Consider the following 19931-nt stretch of genomic DNA (forward strand, 5'->3'; position numbering starts at 1 on the left):
GGATTCGCCCACTGTTCCCTCAGTTCCATAGGCCCCCAGAGCATCTCTTCTACTTAAGACTTAGTTCCTCTAGCTTGCAGTTCAGAGAAGATTGCTGATGGATAAGCCCTGAAGGTCAAGCAAATACCAAGAAAAAAATTTTTTAAAGTCTTTTTTTTTTTTTTGATAAAAAAGACTAAGCCCAAAAAGCTTGTGCAAAGGGCTGTAGCTCCGCTAGCAGAGTCTCTGCCTGGCAGGCAAGACACCCCTGGTTCTGACCCAGCACTGCTATAACACAGCGTGGTTATACTCACTTGTAATCCCAACACTCCAGAGGGTGAGGCAGGAGAATCAAATCAGAAATAACAATAAAATCTCCAGCAGTATGACAGGCACAAATAAGTGTGATGATTTGATTAGAGGTAACATTTTATGCATGAAAAGAGTATCTCAAGACAGCATTGTATTTGCACAAAGTTGGCCGAAGAAGTTAGCATTGAAATATAAATCAACTCCTGAGTTGAAGAAATACATAATTATAAATCCAAATTTACTGTCTGTAATTACAAATCTAAAAACTCTCTTAAAAGCAAGAGAGTCCTCTTGGTTGGGTGCCAACTATTTGGTTGCAAGATCTAATCTGAATGGATGGGAGGCTATTTATAGTATTTATTTATTTATCCCACTTACATATAAATGTTTCCACAGAAATAGTTTTATGATAAGATAGCTACCTAGATAATGCTGCCACAGTTATAGAGCAAACTAGAGATATGCTTTGTTACATTCTTGTTTTTAATTATGTGGATGTGTGTGTATCTGTGTGTGTGTGTGTCTGTGTGTGTGTAGCATGTGAGTGCAATTACATGTGAATGCCAATAGGGGGCGATTGACCCACTTTAGCTGTAGTCGCAGGCACTGTAAGCTGCCCAAGGTGAATATTAGGAATAAATTCAAGTCCATTGCAAATACTTCAACTACACTTGACTTCTGAGACCTCATTTCAGCCCTCCAAAATGAATTGAAAGCAGAGCAAAGTGGAAGGTTTAGAATAGGATTTTGGCTTGTGTCAGTAATGAACAAATACCTATAGTTCTCACTCTAATAGAATACTATCAGAAAATGCCAGGTCCTGTGTGGCTCTCCCCTTTTTTGTATTTGTTTTTGTTTTCTCATTAGCTTCATGAAAAGGTGTGAAGTTGCCAGTGAGCCCTTAGTTCTCAATCACCTGGTCCTGTCATTGGAAAGGGCATGGACTTTTTAGGTCGCAGTAAACACTCCAAGATACTGAATGTAAACTACTGAGTACAGATCCCTCGGTATGGCTGACTCACTGGGGTAAAGCAGAACCACACATCTATAGAGGTCTCAGCTCCTTAAGGCATTTAAGTTCCAAGCATGTGTTGGATCTCTACTTAGGGCTCTTATCAGGAGTGAAGGGTGGTCAGAGGACCCTTGTCAGAGGCTGAGGCGAGCTGAGGAGTTACAGGATGCTGCTGCTTTTGTAACTGCTCCTGTCTGCCTCTGAGTCATAGTCATCCTCTTCTACACTTCACCAAGGTTACCGGCATCCCAAGTGTGAGCTCTCACATCCAACTTATTCTAGGTTGTTTTTGAGACCGAGCAGCCTTGAGTAGCCTAGAACTCAAATGTAAATCGGGTGAGCCTTGAACTCAGGGACCTTCCTTCCTTCTGCCCCACCTTTGTCTGTATCACCAAGTGCTGGCAGTAAAGGTGAGCACCACAAAGGGCATCCCACCCTAGTCTTCTTAAAGAAAAACCCCTACTCTTTACCTGTAGGGGAAGAAATGAGGTCAGGACCTATTGCAAAAGTTCCTGCCTCAATCAAACTCGTGTGTGTGTGTGTGTGTGTGTGTGTGTGTGTGTGTGTGTGTGTTTTAATTTACTTACTTTACAAATGTGAGTATACTGTAGCTGTCTTCAGACACACCAGAAGAGGACATCAGAACCGATTACAGATAGTTGTGAGCCACCATGTGGTTGCTAGGAATTGAACTCAGGACCTCTGGAAGAGCAGTCAGTGCTCTTAACCGCTGAGCCAACTCTCCAGCCCCAAACTATGTTTTTCTTGTAAACCTTTTTATTCATCCCTGTCATTGTCATATGGTTTGGGTGTGTTTCTCTAGATCTTTAGAGGTAAGAGTTAGTACTGTGTAAAATAAGACTTTGAGGAAAGTTGAGTTGTTTCCATCTCAACACAGCTCCTGGGCATCTGAGATTCTGCAGTCTAACACTGAAAGATAAGTTGTAAAAACAAACAAACAAACAAACAAACAAAAGACCAAGTGAGGTATAAAATCTGAATAAGGGTGATAGGAAATACCTGTTTATAGTTCACAAGGACAGGCAGGTGGCATTGTGGAACAATACATGCCGAATAGTTCTATTAGAAAGCCAATGGTCCTCGTGAGTACTAAATAGAGGGCTGTCTCCTGGAATCTGCTTCTTAACCCCGTAAGTGTGCTTTCATGCCTCCATACTGAATGGAATCCTTCCAGGAAGAGACCTCCCCTTAAACCGATACCACATGACTATTAGGCAGAGCCGTGGGATATCTCCAGGCCCAGTTTGTGTGTTCCCCAGACCACTTTCTACTTTGAACCCTTCCCAATTGGACTGTGCTGACCTGTACTCTTCATACTGCAAACTTCTGTCAGAAAGTCCTTGATGGATGACTAAGCCAGTTAGGACAGTGGTCTTCCTCAGAGGCTTCAGGGAAAACCTGGTGTGCCTCTCTTCCGAGCTGTCCCTAGCTTGTGCAGAGTTGAGGGTGGAACCCAGGGCTTGCACATGCAAGCTGAGCAAGCCTTCTACACTGAGCTCTGCCCCCAGCCCTGCACTTTAGCTTTTACCTCAGGGAGAGATGTCTGGCTAATGAGCAGCTCCAGGTAATTCTGCATTCATATTCATACTCTTGCTTAAGGCAATGACTCACCATGGAGTTGCTGGGGCCTGCCAGGGCTCCCCTTCACTGACTCGTGCTGACAGGGACTTAATTAGCTCTCCTGAAACTTCCCCACACTGACAGATTTTTGCAATAAGCACCCCCAACACACTCACAGGCTTCTAGTGCCTAGTGACTGGGTGGCTGAGAATCTACAGCTCAACCTTGCAGGAGACTTTCTGACTCACTGATGTGAGGCTCTGGTCTTAGGGCTAAAACTGAGGAAGCCAGGCTGGGCTGAGAGAAAGCTGTGAGGGAAACACGGAGGGAGATCCTTATAGTTCCCACCAAAGCAGATAGATTAAAACCTCAGTAGGGCACTGTGGGTCCCCACCAAAGCTACCAAAGTATAGGTGCTGAGCCAGAAGGGGAAGGAAGGAGACAATGGCATCTAGTCTTTTGGATACTCAAGCAATTCAGCTTCTTCATGCCTTTCCACATTGTTTTAGTTTACATTTGTTGTAACAGAATGTCATAAACCACCTTAGTGGGGTTTCATTGCTGTGAACAAACACCATGACCAAAGCGACTCTTATAAGCAACGTTTACTTGGGGCTGGCCTACAGGTTCAGAGGTTCAGTTCATTATCAATGTGGTGGGAATCATGGCAGTGTGCAGGCAGACATGATGCTAGAGAAGGAGCCAAGAGTTCTACATCTTGATCTGCAGGCAGCAGAAGGGGACTGTCCTCTGCAGGCAGCCAGGAAAAGGCTCTGGGTGGAGCTTAGGACATAGGAGACCTCAACACCCACCCCCACAGTGACATACTTCCTCCAACAGGTCACACCTATTTAAACAAGGCCATACCTCCTAATAGTGCCACTCCCTGTGGGCTAAGCAAGTATTCAAACACATGACTGTAGTGGAAGGGGAGGCAATTCTATTCAAATCACCACACAGAGCATGGACTTACACTGAAAACACGTATTTTTCATAGTTCTGGAGATTTTGAAGTTCCAAGGTCAAAGTGCTCATAGGTCTGGTAAGGGACCACTCTGCTTTGCAAAACACCATCTTATCATTGTATCTCACAAAGAGCAGGAGGAACAGGGCAAGAGGGAAAGGACACAGAGGGGGTGTCTACTCTCTTCTCATAACAGCACCATTCACATCTATAAGGGACTTATCTGACAGAGACTCATCACTCTGTAAGATCAAGATGTAGAACTCTCGGCTCCTTCTTCAGCATCATGTCATCCTGCACACTGCCGTGCTTCCCGCCATGATGATAATGGATTGAACCTCCACACACCATTACCCTGGAACCAAGACACCACACAATAAGTCATAATCTCCCCTCCAGATCCAAGCCATAGAAAGGGTAAGCTACAGAGTACAAATTCATATCATTTTGACTTTTATTTATTTATTTATTTGCATTTATTCTTTTTTGTTTCTGTATTTATTGTGAGACTGGCCCTTGGTATGTAGCCCTGGCTGGACTAGAATTCATAGAGATTGGTGTGCTTGTGTCTCCAGAGTGCTGGGGTTAAAGGCTGGTGCCAACACAGCCCATGTTAGTTTTGCCTTCTCTTGATTGACCTATGTCATCTACAGCTTATGAAATTTGACAAAGTGAATCCTGACCCAAAGCCTTTTCATTCAATGACTCTGCTTAGCTTTAATTGTATGGATACAATTAAAGAGAGCCCATGGGATCATCTTCAGACAAAAGAAATGGCTGGTTGTGCTTCATCCCACTTGGCTTGGGTCCTGGAACCCTAACTAGGGTACTGAGGGGATGAAGAAAGGACAGACAGACATATGTGTAGGAAGACTGTACGGGCTTGCAAATTTCTCAGGTGCTAACTATCCAGGAGGAAGAGGAAGCTGCCATTGCTGGCATTTGAACACACCAATCAACCAGTGCAAAACTCACTCTTGAACAGAACAAGGCTTTGAGCACACTTGAACAGAACAATGACTTTGCCCAAGGCCTTGGCGTCCACAACCATGCCAACAGTGCACATTCACTAAGAGCTTCCTCTACTCCCCACAGAGCTACCTATCCCCAAATGAGCATGTGGCCTATCAGCAGCATTGTCTCTGGTTATAACCTAGCCCATTCATTTATTAATAAATTTATCTTAAAATTATACAAACATCATAGTTCATAAAGTATAAATAAGGAATAAGTCTATCTCACTTACAAGCTCTGAGTCTTTAGTGTCCTGGAGGAAACCCACATCATCAATATGATATCAAGCCTATGTTCAGCCAGTGACAGAAAAGTATGTTAAATTAGATTGTTACACCCAAGGGAATTGGCCCTGCTTATCTGGAGATGAGACTAAAGAAATTCCTCAGTGCCAAGAGATAGACCAGACACCAGGTCTTGGGAACCTAGGCAGGACTAAAATATGGGTTCTTTCTCCGCTTTGTCTCTCTGTACCTTCATTCCTCTGTCCCTCTGTCCCTTCACATCTTCATCCCTCTGTCCCTCTGTCCCTCTGTCCCCCTCTCCATACCTCCTTCATCTTACCTTGTGCCTATGTAGCTTTACCAAGTACATTACAGAGACTTGATTTCGTGCTAAATCAGCATATAAGTGAATGTGATCAAGACACCATACATTCGACCAATATAACAACGGTCAGTATCATTATTACCCTCCCTCCTTAATAAGCAAGGACTGCCCTTCAGTCTTGAGCCTACCACAACAGGACTCTAAACTTAGCCTGTTGTACCATGTACCTCACTAAGAGTTGAGAAAATGAAGATGTCTGAGTGAGCATACCCCATATCTTGGTCCACTTTCTCTATCAAGTCTACTTGGCCTGGTGAGACATGCTTCCAGTCTGAGGATTTCCCAGTACTTGGTCCCAATACCAAGACATATGAAGGCTACGGCCCTGTTTCTTCAACCTCTTATAACTTCTATTCTCCAAATAAAAACAGAGTTAGGATCACAACGTTTGAGGTGGCTCAGCTGTAAAATGTATGGCAGTGTACAGGCAGACGTGATGCTAGAGAAGGAGCCAAGAGTTCTACATCTTGATCTGCAGGCAGCAGAAGGGGACTGTCCTCTGCAGAGGGAGAGACAGGTGCCATGGGCTCACCAGCAGGCCAGCCTAGCTTACTGCAGGAGCTCCAGACCAGATGTGAGACCAGGCTCACAAAGAAGGTAGATGGTAGTCAAAGGAAATCAGCTGAGGTTAAGCTATGCCTCTACACCTGTACACATGTGCTCACGCACACACAAGCACATGCACACATACATGTGCACATTTGTACACATTCGCATGCACACATGCAGGCATGCACACTAACACACTCACCCGGAAAACCTCGGGGGACATTGAATTTCACATGGCCTCTGTATTAGTCAGGGTTCTCTAGAGTCACAGAACTTATGGATAGTCTCTAGATAATAAAGGAATTTATTGATGACTTACAGTCGGCAGCTCAATTCCCAACAATCGTTCAGTCACAGCTGTGAATGGAAGTCCAAGGATCTAGCAGTTACTCAGTCTCACGCAGCAAGCAGGCGAAGGAGCAGGAGCAAGAGCTAGACTCCCTTCTTCCAATGTCCTTATATTGTCTCCAGCAAAAGGTGTAGCCCAGATTAAAGGTGTGTTCCACCACACCTTTAATCCCAGATGAAAGGCATAGCCCAGATTAAAGGTGTGTTCCTTAACTCGGAGATTCAATCTTCTGGAATCCATAGCCACTATGGCTCAAGATCTTCAAACCAAGATCCAGATAAGGATCTCCAAGCCTCCAGATAAGGGTCACTGGTGAGCCTTCTAATTCCGGATTGTAGTTCATTCCAAATATTGTCAAGTTGACAACCAGGAATAGCCACTACAATCCACCCCTTGTCAACTTGACACAAATAATATCTCATGTTCACATGAAACAATAACAAGGTTGTAAATACGCCTAACATGATATAACTATCCCTCGTACAATCGCAAACGCATTAGTAAATTTACAATGGGCATTCATATTACTTTATAATCCTCGTTTCTGCAACTGGTTACGTGGCCTTAATTGGTATTTATAACTACCTTCCTCTACTACCCATTCTGTATTTCCTTCACCTTCAGCCAGCACCTCAGCAGGTCTTGGCTCTTTTCCTGGAGGATTGACCCATACCTTCATTCCTGATGGGTCTGCGTCCTTTGTCATCCTGCTTGGATTAGGCTGTTGTAGTTTCCCATTGACTTTAATCACAGGACATGGTAGTACTAAGAGACGCCCTAAGGGATCTCCTGCACTCCAGACATAATCTTGCTTACCACCATTGTGAAGAGGTAATCCAATTTCCCCATGGTAATCTGGATCTATCACCCCTCCTAACACTGTTATTCCTTTTTTAGCCTGTTGGTTTAAGGGCATTAGAAGCCCAAAATGACCAGGGGGAAGTCTGAGCTTCCAGTTCAATGAAATGTTTGTTGTAGCTCCTGGTAGGAGCACTCCCCTCTCTGGAGCCAAAACTTCTAAGCCAGCAGAACCTAGAGTTATGGGGACAGGAAGCAAAAATTTTCCTAGAGGGTCACTAGGAGTGATAGTAAGTGGAACTATTCCGTTTTCCACCCCTTGATTCCTGGACCCATGAATCCTGGCTATGGGTGAAACTGTACCATATATCGAGCGCTGATTCAAAGCATATACTGCCTTCTGAAGAACTCTGCCCCAGCCTTCCAAGCTGTTACCACCTAATTGGCACTGTAACTGCGTCTTCAAAAGGCCATTCCATCTTTCTATCAGCCCAGCTGCTTCAGGATGATGGGGAATGTGGTAAGACCAGTGTATTCCATGATCGTGGGCCCACTGTCGTACTTCTCTGGCTGTGAAATGAGTTCCTTGGTCAGAAGCAATACTGTGTGGAATACCATGACGATAGATGAGGCATTCTGTCAGTCCGTGAATGGTGGTTTTAGCAGAGGCATTACGTGCAGGAAAGGCAAATCCATAACCAGAATAAGTATCTACTCCAGTAAGAACAAAACGCTGTCCTTTCCACGAAGGAAGTGGTCCAATGTAGTCAACCTGCCACCAGGTTGCTGGCTGGTCACCTCGAGGAATGGTGCCATATCTGGGGCTCAGTGTTGGTTTCTGCTGTTGGCAGATCTGGCAATCAGCAGCAGCTGTAGCCAGGTCAGCCTTGGTGAGTGGAAGCCCATGTTGCTGAGCCCAAGCATAACCTCCATCTCGACCACCATGGCCACTTTGTTCATGTGCCCATTGAGCAATGACAGGGATGGCTGGGGAGAGAGGCTGATTGTCCACAGAACGGGTCATCTTATCCACTTGATTATTGAACTCCTCCTCAGCTGAAGTCACCTTTTGGTGAGCATTTACATGGGACACAAATATCTTCACATCCTTTGCCCATTTGGAGAGATCTATCCACATACTTCTTCCCCAGATGTCTTTCTCACCAATTTTCCAATTGTGATCTTTCCAAGTCCCTGACCATCCAGCCAATCCATTGGCTACAGCCCATGAGTCAGTGTATAATCGTACATCTGGCCATTTCTTCTTGCAAACAAACTGTAATACCATGTGTACTGCCCGAAGTTCTGCCCACTGTGAAGATTTCCCTTCACCTGTGTCTTTCAAGGTTGTCCCAGAAAGGGGTTGTAATGCTGCAGCTGTCCACTTCTGGGTGGTGCCTGCATAACGTGCAGAGCCATCAGTAAACCAGGCTCTAGTCTTCTCCTCTTCGGTCAGTTGATCATAGGGAACACCCCATGAGGCTATAGGTGCATGCTTGGCAGCAGATGGCATTGTAACAGGAGTAGAAACCATAGGCATTTGAGCAACTTCTTCATGTAACTTGCTTGTGCCTTCAGGACCTGCTCTGGCCCGATCACGTATATACCACTTCCATTTGATAATAGACTGCTGCTGTGCGCGTCCCACTTTATGACTTGCAGGGTCTGATAGTACCCAGCTCATGATGGGTAATTCAGGTCGCATAGTGACTTGGTGTCCTATTGTCAAACGTTCAGTTTCCACTAAGGCCCAATAGCAGGCCAAGAGCTGTTTTTCAAAGGGAGAATAGTTGTCTGCAGATGATGGTAGAGCTTTGCTCCAAAATCCCAAAGGTCTTTTCTGTGATTCACCTACAGGGGCCTGCCAGAGGCTCCAAACAGCATCTCTATCAGCCACAGACACCTCAAGTACCATCGGGTCTGCTGGGTCATATGGTCCAAGTGGTAGAGCAGCCTGCACAGCAGCCTGGACCTGTTGAAGGGCCTTCTCCTGTTCCAGGCCCCACACAAAGCTAGCAGCTTTCCGAGTCACTTGGTAAATAGGCCTAAGTAACACACCCAAGTGAGGGATGTGTTGTCTCCAGAATCCAAATAGGCCCACTAAACGTTGTGCTTCTTTCTTGGTTGTAGGAGGGGCCAGGTGCAATAACTTATCTTTCACCTTAGAAGGAATATCTCTGCACGCCCCACACCACTGGACTCCTAAGAATTTCACTGAGGTAGATGGTCCTTGAATTTTGGTTGGATTTATTTCCCATCCTCTGATACGCATATGTGTTACCAATGAGTCCAAAGTGGTTGCTACTTCCTGCTCACTTGGTCCAATCAGCATAATGTCATCAATATAGTGCACCAATGTGATATTTTGTGGAAGATCCAAATGATCAAGATCCCTTCTAACTAAATTATGACACAGGGCAGGAGAGTTAATATATCCTTGAGGCAAAACTGTGAAGGTATACTGTTGGCCTTGCCAACTGAAAGCAAATTGCTTCTGGTGGTCCTTATGGACAGGTACTGAGAAGAAGGCATTTGCCAGATCAATAGCCGCATACCAGGTGCCAGGAGATGTGTTAATTTGCTCAAGTAACGAAACTACATCTGGTACAGCAGCTGCAATTGGAGTTACTACCTGATTTAGTTTTCGATAATCAACTGTCATTCTCCATGATCCATCTGTTTTCTGCACTGGCCAGATAGGAGAGTTAAACGGAGATGTGGTGGGAACCACCACCCCTGCATCTTTCAAGTCCTTGATAGTGGCAGTAATTTCTGCAATGCCTCCAGGAATACGATACTGTTTTTGATTCACTATTTTCTTTGGCAGAGGCAACTCTAAAGGCTTCCATTTGGCCTTTCCAACCATAATAGCCCTCACTCTACAGTTCAGGGAACCAATATGAGAATTCTGCCAATTTCTGAGTATATCTATCCCAATTATACATTCTGGAACTGGGGAAATCACCACAGGATGTGTCCAGGGACCTACTGGACCTACTGTGAGTCGGACATCAGTCAAAACTCCATTAATCACCTGCCCTCCATAAGCCCCTACTTTAACTGGAGGGCCACAATGTTTCTTGGGATCCCCTGGGATCAGTGTCAACTCAGAACCAGTATCCAGCAGACCCCGAAAAGTCTGATTATTTCCTTTTCCCCAGTGTACAGTTACCCTTGTAAAAGGCCGTAGGTCCCTCTGGGGAAGAACTGGAGAAAGGGTAACAGCAAAACCTTTGAGTGTCTTATCAAGATCCTTCCTCAGCGGAACCTGGCCACCCCTTCATTCAAGGGGTTCTGGATCTGCAAACTGTCTCAAGTCTGGAAATTGATTCACTGGCCGAGATTGCTGTTTACCACGATCTAATGTAGCCTTTCTTTCATTGGGCTGTTTACCACGATCTAATGTAGCCTTTCTTTCATTTGTTTGAGAATTTTTCTGCTTATACAGATCAAACAAATATGCAGTAGGCTTCCTATGTATTTCATTCCTGGAAACACCATGATTGGTTAGCCAGTACCAAAGGTCCAACCGAGTCATGCCATTATAAATTTCACCTCTCCTGTGCTGACCATTACTGGGTATGTTATTATAAACATTCTTTTGTCTACGCTGTCCATTATAATAACTAGAATCACCTTGTCTCTGGCGATTCAATGCTGCCACCTGGCCCTTGTTACCTCGGAATCCAACTAAACCCAGTGAATTTAATTCATCTAATTGAGCAGAAGCATCTCCAATGCTAAGATCTGGCACAAGGAAAAGGGAAAGAACAAAACCCTTCAAATGTGCTGGTGCCCCTCTCACCAATTTGCGTCTTATAGAGCTGGTGAAAGGCATATCTTCTGGACCTTCCCATTGTGGACAATTATGCTTTACACAATATATCCACTCTAGCATTGCAATTTCCCTAAGTCTTAAAATCCCTTCATCAACACTAAGCCACGGAATATCAGGCATCTCCAAGTCATTTCCAGTAGGCCATCTTTTGATAAACACCTCAGCCAACCATTCAAACAAACTTTTGACACCTTTTTTAACTATGCGAGCTTCCGTATTAAACCTAGAATCTCTACTCAGAGGACCCATGTCAATAAACTCAGCCTGCTCTAGTTTTATGTTCCTTCCACCCTTATCCCACACCCTTAAAATCCATTCCCACACATATTCACCAGGTTTCTGCTTGAATGAATTAGCAAACTCATTAAGCTCCTTAGTAGTGTAGCGAATTTCCTCATGGACTACACTTTCTACCTCCCCTCTAGGAGCCTGTTTTGCTTTGAGTCTGGTTACAGGTCTAGAAGAAACTATTGGTGGGCCTTGAGAAACATCCGTAGTGAAAGTCATTGCTGGTTTATCAGACTCTGCAAAATTAATTTCCTCATGTGGGGAAGGCATTATTTCAAGAGGTGGGGCTGAGGGTACTACTTCCTCAGGTGGGGCAAACCCTTGAGAATCTGAAGATTCAAAATTCTCAGCTTCAACATGGTCTTCCCACACATCCCCGTCCCATGTTGTAGGATCCCATTCTTTGCCAATTAGAGCCCTTACTTTAACTGTCGACACACTCTGAGGCTGAGACTTGAATTTTCGCTGTAGTTCAGCCAACCTTACAATGAGAGTTTCTGTTTGATTTTCTGCAACTTGAGCTCTATTGCTACAAGAGAGAAGATTCTCCTCAAGGACACACTTAGCAACTTTTAGATCGCTTACTTGTGTCTGGAGACTTTCGATTTTATCACACAACTCCTTCCTTTCATTCATCATTTTTTCCACAGATACTAAGAGCAGCCAGCCAGTAAAATCATTTTTCGATTTTTTTCCCATCTTGTAGAAAGCTTTGTGCACTGAATCACCTAATTCATTAAGAAAATCAAGGGCATTAGCTTCTTTAAGTTCGGAATATAGTTTCAACCATGGGTCTTCAAAATTCTCTGAGCTCCCAGGAGGGAGAGAATCTGGAGAGGTTTCAATAGTTGAAAGTGCTGGTGGATCAACAAGCCAATTCCAGAATTTTAAAAGATTCATCCTTGTACTTCTGTTACTCTAGAACCACTCCTGGTACCAACTTCTGTATTAGTCAGGGTTCTCTAGAGTCACAGAACTTATGGATAGTCTCTAGATAATAAAGGAATTTATTGATGACTTACAGTCGGCAGCTCAATTCCCAACAATCGTTCAGTCACAGCTGTGAATGGAAGTCCAAGGATCTAGCAGTTACTCAGTCTCACGCAGCAAGCAGGCGAAGGAGCAGGAGCAAGAGCTAGACTCCCTTCTTCCAATGTCCTTATATTGTCTCCAGCAAAAGGTGTAGCCCAGATTAAAGGTGTGTTCCACCACACCTTTAATCCCAGATGAAAGGCATAGCCCAGATTAAAGGTGTGTTCCTTAACTCGGAGATTCAATCTTCTGGAATCCATAGCCACTATGGCTCAAGATCTTCAAACCAAGATCCAGATAAGGATCTCCAAGCCTCCAGATAAGGGTCACTGGTGAGCCTTCTAATTCCGGATTGTAGTTCATTCCAAATATTGTCAAGTTGACAACCAGGAATAGCCACTACAGCCTCCTTCCTATCGTTTAATAATCAGGTGCATATGAGACTAAACATTGTGTGTGAGGAGGATGTGTGCATCTAGCAGGCCCATGATCCATCCCCAGCTTTTCTATACAGCCAGATGAAGAGAATTCTGATCTGTCCTAGTGAGCCAGTTGTAGACTGTACAGATCTCTAACCAAGAGCACAAATGGCTCTGAAGAGGGAGGAAGCTCTTCCAAGTTTATCCTTCCTTGTCCTCAACTGGATCGCTCACACAAGGCTAAGCCCCCCTGTCCCCATCACAGAGGGTCCACACTTCTTGGTGGCAGATCCTTGCCTCATCTTGCTTGCTTTCTGATGCCGTCATTGTACCCGACCCCTTCCTGAGCATTTTCAACATCACATTTAGCAGCATCTTATTGAGCATGTTTTCTGTTTGGCTTTGGACTTGCATTTAATGAGGTATTAATCTAGCTAACGTATTTCTGCCCAGCATGGAGGTTTTTGTTTGGTGAGTTTCTCCCACAAGAACTGAGCTCCCTCCACCTCATCTCCCATGGCTCAAGACTTTAAATGATTTATTGATATTGTCTTACTCAGCCTGTCTATGGTTCTGATTCAGCAGAGCCTGCGTGCATGGATGAAACTCCCCCGCCACACACACACACACACACACACACACAAATAACATTCCCAGACAGGGAACTCAGGGCTGCCACTAGGCCATGGGCCACATCCCATTTGGCCTTTGTCATTTCATTCCCAGGGGAGTCTCTGGCCTCCCTCAGGCCTCTGTTCTTAAACCAGCATCCCTGGCAGTCTTCCACATTGCCTTCAAGACAGTTACGCATGCATCTAATGAACAAGGAGGCTTCCACCTGGACACAGACCAAGCTGGGCTTAGAGTCCACTTGGGGTGAAACTGAACCTTGTATTGTTGGCTGTTTGTTGGCAATAAAACATTAAACACCCTAGAATTTTCTTCAGTGGAATGAAGATAGGTAACTAACTGTCCCTGCCCTTGTGGCTTCTCACAGACAGTCCTGTGAAATTCTATGGAATGACCATGAAAAATAAAGGCTGCTTGTGTTGGTTATTTGCCTCCTTGCTGCCATAAAATATCAAGCCAAGGCAGCCTAAGGAAAATGAGTTAATCAAGTCATCGTTCCAAGGGTCACAGTCCACCATGGGAGGAAGATGGAGGCATGAGGAGCAGGGGTGTCAAGTGGTGTTGTGTCCACAGACAAGAAGCAGAAGGGCACAGTGAATTCTGGTACTCAGCTCACTTTCTCCTGTTTATTCAGTTTAGTTCAGGGCTCATGGAATGGTGCCCCCCACATTTCTAGTGGCTCTTCACCCCTCCGTTAACAACCTAAGTAATATCTTGAAGGTATGCTCAGAGATTTGTGTCTGTGTTGGTACTGAATCTCTTCAAGGTAGCAGCAATGATTGTTAGCCTCAGGCTCTTCAGGTCACCCAAAGCATGAACGCTACCATAGTCATGCTACACACGTACTACATGGTCAGCTACAAGATTGAGAAAGAGGTTAAAAACGATGACCTCCACCACAGCATAAAGTTTTTTACTAAGGACTGGGGTTGGGCTGGTGAGATGGCTCAGCAGGTAAGAGCACTGACTGCTCTTCCAAAGGTCCTAAGTTCAAATCCCAGCAACCACATGGTGACTCACAACCACCCATAATAAGATCTGACACCCTCTTCTGGTGCATCTGAAGGCAGCTACATTGAACTTATATATAATAATAAATAAATCTTTGGGCCTGAGAGAGCAGGGCCGACCTGAGTGAGCAGAGGTCCTAAAAAAAATTCAGTTCCCAACAATGACATGAAGGCTCACAACCATCTGTACAGCCACAGTGTACTTGCATACATAAAATAAATAAATAAATGAAGGTGCTCAGCTTTCCCCTCTTTATAAAAGGGCGGGGACTGGGGTTATATCTTCAGTGACAGAAAACTTGCTCAACATTCACCAGTTCCTGCGTATACTCCCCAAGTATACTAGAAGGAAATTAGTTATTAAGACCAAGAATCCTGTGTATAATGTATCGGCAAACATTCTTAAAGTCTGAATATACATATTTAAGAGATCTGAAGTTATAGCAGACCCAGTAGAAAAGGCTTCTCTTCTTCGGAGACAGCTGTTTCCACCCCGGAGTTTATGGCCACACTTATTCTGCTGTGGACATAAGGCACTCTTGCACACAGGGCTCAGCTCCATATAAAAGAGCTGCTTGGCTGAAACCACTCCACTGAGAAGCAAGGAGGCAACACTGCTCTGTTTCTTACATCTCACAGAGGGAAGGACGGAAGGGAAAAGAGATAGGTAAGGGAGAGGGATGAGGAAGGAGAGGAAGGCATAGCCTATTGCATTGCCTTCCTTGGTAGAGTCCTTCCTGGGTTAGAGGATCACTCAGCAGGCTTTGGTTTGCCGCTCTCTGATGACTGAAAAGCCAAGCCACTGAGAAAATTTGAAGATTGCACTGGATTGAATCAAGCCAAAGGTGTAGTTCCCCCAAATTCTAAATAAGCGCCTTAGTCAAATGAAGTCATCAAATCCACAGGTGGGAACATACAGAAATCCAATGCCCTCAACTGCAGCCTTTGGGAAGATACGTAGCTCATCTATTGACTTCTCTGTCCATTGATATATCTGATCTGTTAAGATGCCCATAAGCATCTAGGCAACTGCACAGTTCTTCCCTTGATGCCTATAGACATATTTACAAAAGGAAACAGAAATAAGATTCTGTCTCTGATAGACCCATTGACTTGTTCTAATATTTCCTTGGCTTATGCTTGGTCACATTTTTTTAAAGAAATTTTAACTGATAATAAGGCGCATGAGAAAATGTCATCTAATGAACAAATTTTAAAACAAGAACGGTAGTGTGTGTGTTAGTGTGCGTGTGTGCTGTGAATGCACATGAGTGTGCGTGGAAGTTGTACAAGCATTGTGTCTTTTGTACAGAGACCTGAGTAGGGTGTCGGTTGTCTTCCTATGTTGCTCTCCAACTTAAGAGAGACTCTCTCTTAAGGTTGTCTTCCTATGTTGCTCTCCAACTTATGTTGCCTTAAGTCTCTCACTGAACCTAAAGCTGTTATGCATTGGTTGTCTTGCTGTCAAGATCTACCTGTCTTTCCCCATGATGCTAATATTATAGGGATAGACAGCTTTGCTCAGTTTGTTTTATGTGAGTCCTGGAGATTTGAACTCGGGTCCTGGTACTTGCACAGGAAACACTCTTATCCACTGAGCCATCTGCCCAGCTCAAGAAGAAAAAACTATGTTTGAAAGCCAGGTTTTTATTCTTAACCCTCAAAGTTCTAGAGGAAAGAAAGATGGAGAAAGAGATATAGATTGAATTTACAGTGCCATAGGGGGTTTGAAAACTCTTCTTGGTCCATAGCATGTGGCTGGAATGCAGAAGTGAGTCACGACTTGCACGTATCCTTGCTGCATCCTCCCACATCTTTCCATGGGAGCAATATGATGATGATCACTGCTAGTCTTTGATGTTTGCTATGTGCTAAGGAAGAAATATGTGGAGAGCTTCACGTGTATTAACTCTTTTGTCTTAGTTTCCCTTCTGTTGCTCTCACAAATACCATGACAAAGTAACTTGGGGGAAAGGATTTGGTAGGATTACAGTTCATGTTACATCATTGAGGGAGTTAAGTCAGGAACTCAAGCAGAAAAATCGTGGAGCACAGCTACTTGTTGGGCCTCAGTGGCATCACTCCTTCAGCAAGGCCACACCTCCTAATATTTCCCAAATAGTTCCAACAACTGGGGACCAAGTATACAACTATAGAGCGTGTGGTAGCCATTCTCATTCAAATTACCACAAACTTTTTCTTCCAAAGTTGGTTCTAGTCAGTGTTATTTTGTCATAACAACAGAAAAGCAGGCTCAGGCTCAGCTAGATTTCCTAGAACCACCTGCCCAGGGAATGGTGCTACCCACAGTGGGCTAGGCCCTCCCACAGCAATTAAAAACCAGGACAATCTCCCACAGACATGTGCACAGACTAATGTGAGCTTTGCAAGTCCTCAGTCAAGGCTTTCCTTCCAGATGACCCTAGGCTGTGTCAAGTTGACAATTAAAGCTACCTAGGACGTTGGAGTAGTCCCATAAGGTGGGCACTGTTGCTTCTTTTGCATTATCAGGAACTTAAGTGACTCAGCCAATTACTCAGTTGAAGAGGGGAGAGGAACAATTAAGATCCTGACTGTGTAACTTGGTGGTCCCACTTCTATGTATTGTCCTAGTATAGCATAGCTCCTTCATGCCATCCCCATGAGAAACAGAGATGGGGTTCAATAAAACTTACTAGTTCTTTAGCAACTGATTTATACTCATGAACCTGTTGTTGTTGTTGTTGTTTCTGTTGTTGTTGTCTGGTGTGATGGTTAGTTTTTTCCAACTTGATAAAAACAACAGTCATCCGGGAAAAGGAAATCGTAATTGAGAAAATGTCTCCATCAGACTGGCCTATAGGGAAGTCTATGGGGCATTTTGTTGATTAGTGAGTGATGTGGGAAGGCCCAGCTCACAGTAGGTGGTACTATTCCTGAGCATGTGGTCCTGTGTAAGATGGGTGAGCAGTCTGTGGAGAGTAAGCCAGTAAGCAGAATTTCTCCATGATCTCTGCTTGGGTTCCTGCCTACAGATTCCTGCCTTGCAGTGATGGACTGTGATAAGGAAGGGTAAGCCAAATAAATCCCATCTTAGTTACTTTTCCATTGCTGTGACAAAACACCATGACCAAGGTAACTTATAAAAGGAAGAGTTTAATTTGGGGATCAGCTTTCCAGAGGGTTAAAGTCCATGACCAACATGACAGGAAGTTTGGTGGCAAGCGGGCATGGCACAGGAGTAGTGACTGAGAGCTTATATTCGATCCAAAAGAACAAAGCAGAGAGAGGCTGCAAATGGCAGGGGCTTTTGAAATCTCAAAGCCCACCCCTCAGTGGCACCACTCCTTCAACTTCAACTGGTCACACCTCCTAATCTTTCCCAAACAGTTCCAACAAGTAGGGACCAAGTATACAAGTATAGAGCCTGTGACAGCCATTCTCATTCAAATTACCACAAACTCTTTCTTCCAGAGTTGGTTTTAGTCATGTTACTTGTCATAACAACAGAAAAGCAGACTAGCACATCTGTAAAATGAGGTTAGTAGACTCATTTCAATAAGAATACTGAGTACAGTGAAGTTAAAGGCTGGTACATTGGCAGCTACACAAAATATTAAAATTTAACATTAAATGCCCAGAGAGGATTCAACATCCAGAGCCTCATAAAGAGAAAAATCAGAGTGAGAGGAGGGCTGTTCCTGAGATCCTGTGAATACAGGCTCCACTCTGCTGCTGCGAGGAGTGTCCCCTTGACATCTTACCTTAGGCTGCACCTGCTTAGCCTCCTCCCCTTATCACTAAGCCAAGGTTCTACACAGGGAGTCTTCACACAGTGACAATGGACACAGTGAGATCTTGTCCTCTAGGTCTTCACATGGTGGCCTCTGCCTGCTGTATCCAGCTTGAATATCATTCCTAGAGATCCTTCCAGGCAGACTGGCCTCTTTCCCATGTGCTGTATGAAAACACACGTGCACACTTGTGCATGCACGTGTGTGCACACACACACATGCACACATTTCACCACGCACACTTATACATTTTTATGCCCTGTACCATCAGTTCCTTCCTAGCTTGAGTCATTGCCCATTTCTTTCTGTTCCTGTGGATCGCCTCTTCTTGCTAGGATGTTTACTCCATCCTTGGTTACTATCATATGCCAGGTTGGGAATCAGTGCCTGACACATAGATGTGACTTGATCAGTATCTGTTAAATTCACGGATAATTAATTATTTTACCTAGTGTCCTAGTTAGCATTAACTCTCCACTCTGACACATTCTACAATTACTTGAGAAGGAGTCTCAGTGACTCAGTTATTCAGTTACTGTTATTATCAGGTCGGACTGTCGGCATGTCTGTTAGGGATTGTCCTGACTGATAACTGATATAGGAGGGTCCACTATGGGCGGTACCATCCCTAGGCGGGTATATAAGAAAGTTAGCCAAGCATGATCCTGTGAGAGAGTCAGAGAGTGACCCAGCAATCAGCATTCCCCTATTATTTCTGCTTTCTGCTCCAGCTTGAGTTGCCCCATTGTCCCTTGACGGTAGACTGTGACCTGTAAGCCAAATAAGCCCTTTCCTCCCAAGTTTGCACTTGCTTTGGCTGTTTTATCAAAGCAGTGTGATTCAAATTATCATACCCAGTGAAGTCTACCTTCCCTAGAGATCACACTCTTGCCTTGCTCTGATCACTCACTGTGGAGACTATCTATACTTTCAGGGCCTCACCAGTTAGGGTACAGCTGTCATTTTATTCAGCATGATGAAATCTCCACTCAAAATGCAGAGTGGAGCTTGCAACCATTCCCCTCTTTTGATCCAGTCCAAAGCCTAATGGTGAGATGATGCCACCCACATTTAGGGTGGGTCTTCCTACATGAACAAGATGAAGGTAGTACTCCCTCACTGGCATGCTCAGGGACCAGCCCAACCTGAACAACCCCTCACTGAGACTGATTCCCTGGTCATTCTAGACGCTGTGAAACTGACATGTAAAATTTACCATCATAGAATCATGGAGGAAGGATCCCTGAGTCTGGGTCCATATCCCACATTCTGCTGGAAAGCCTGCCCTATGTTTAGCAAACTGCATCAACTTCTGTGCATTTCAGTTTCCTTGTGAAGTGGGGGTTTAATACCAGCTGTATGGCACTGTTGGAATGAATAAATATCTTCATTAAATGATTAAATACAAGAGGTACAACCAGCCTCTTGACACTACAGCCTGATGTTCTCTTCTACAAAGCTCAGGCCAGAGAACAACACAATCCAGTTTCAACAGCAACAACAACAAAAAGATTTTCACTATGTTTTCAGGAAGTTTAGAGTTGTGTGTCAGGTCAATTTCCCTCTCGGGGAAGAGACAGCCCATGGGGTCAGACACACCTGACAGCACATGTAACAGGCTAGCTAAAGGGTAAAGGGAGCCATCTTCTCCTTCTATGCATTCCCTCTGAGAGCCAAATGATACTGAGTTCCTGTTTCCTCCAAAGCAGGACAGAGAGAGGCAAGCAGCACAAAACTCAGCATGCAGTCCACTCCAAGCCTTCGTTCCTGTGGA

The 19931-nt window shown here is 44.5% G+C and overlaps 1 protein-coding gene across 2 annotated transcripts in view; it reads left to right on the top strand.

Annotated features, from left to right (window-relative positions):
- Positions 1-19931, top strand: part of Ush2a (usherin) — a 702660-nt gene that overhangs the window by 654311 nt on the left and 28418 nt on the right. The gene's annotated exons all lie outside the window — the stretch shown is intronic.

This window comes from Mus musculus, chromosome 1, assembly GCF_000001635.26.
Source record: "Mus musculus strain C57BL/6J chromosome 1, GRCm38.p6 C57BL/6J".
NCBI classification, from domain to species: Eukaryota; Metazoa; Chordata; class Mammalia; order Rodentia; family Muridae; genus Mus; species Mus musculus.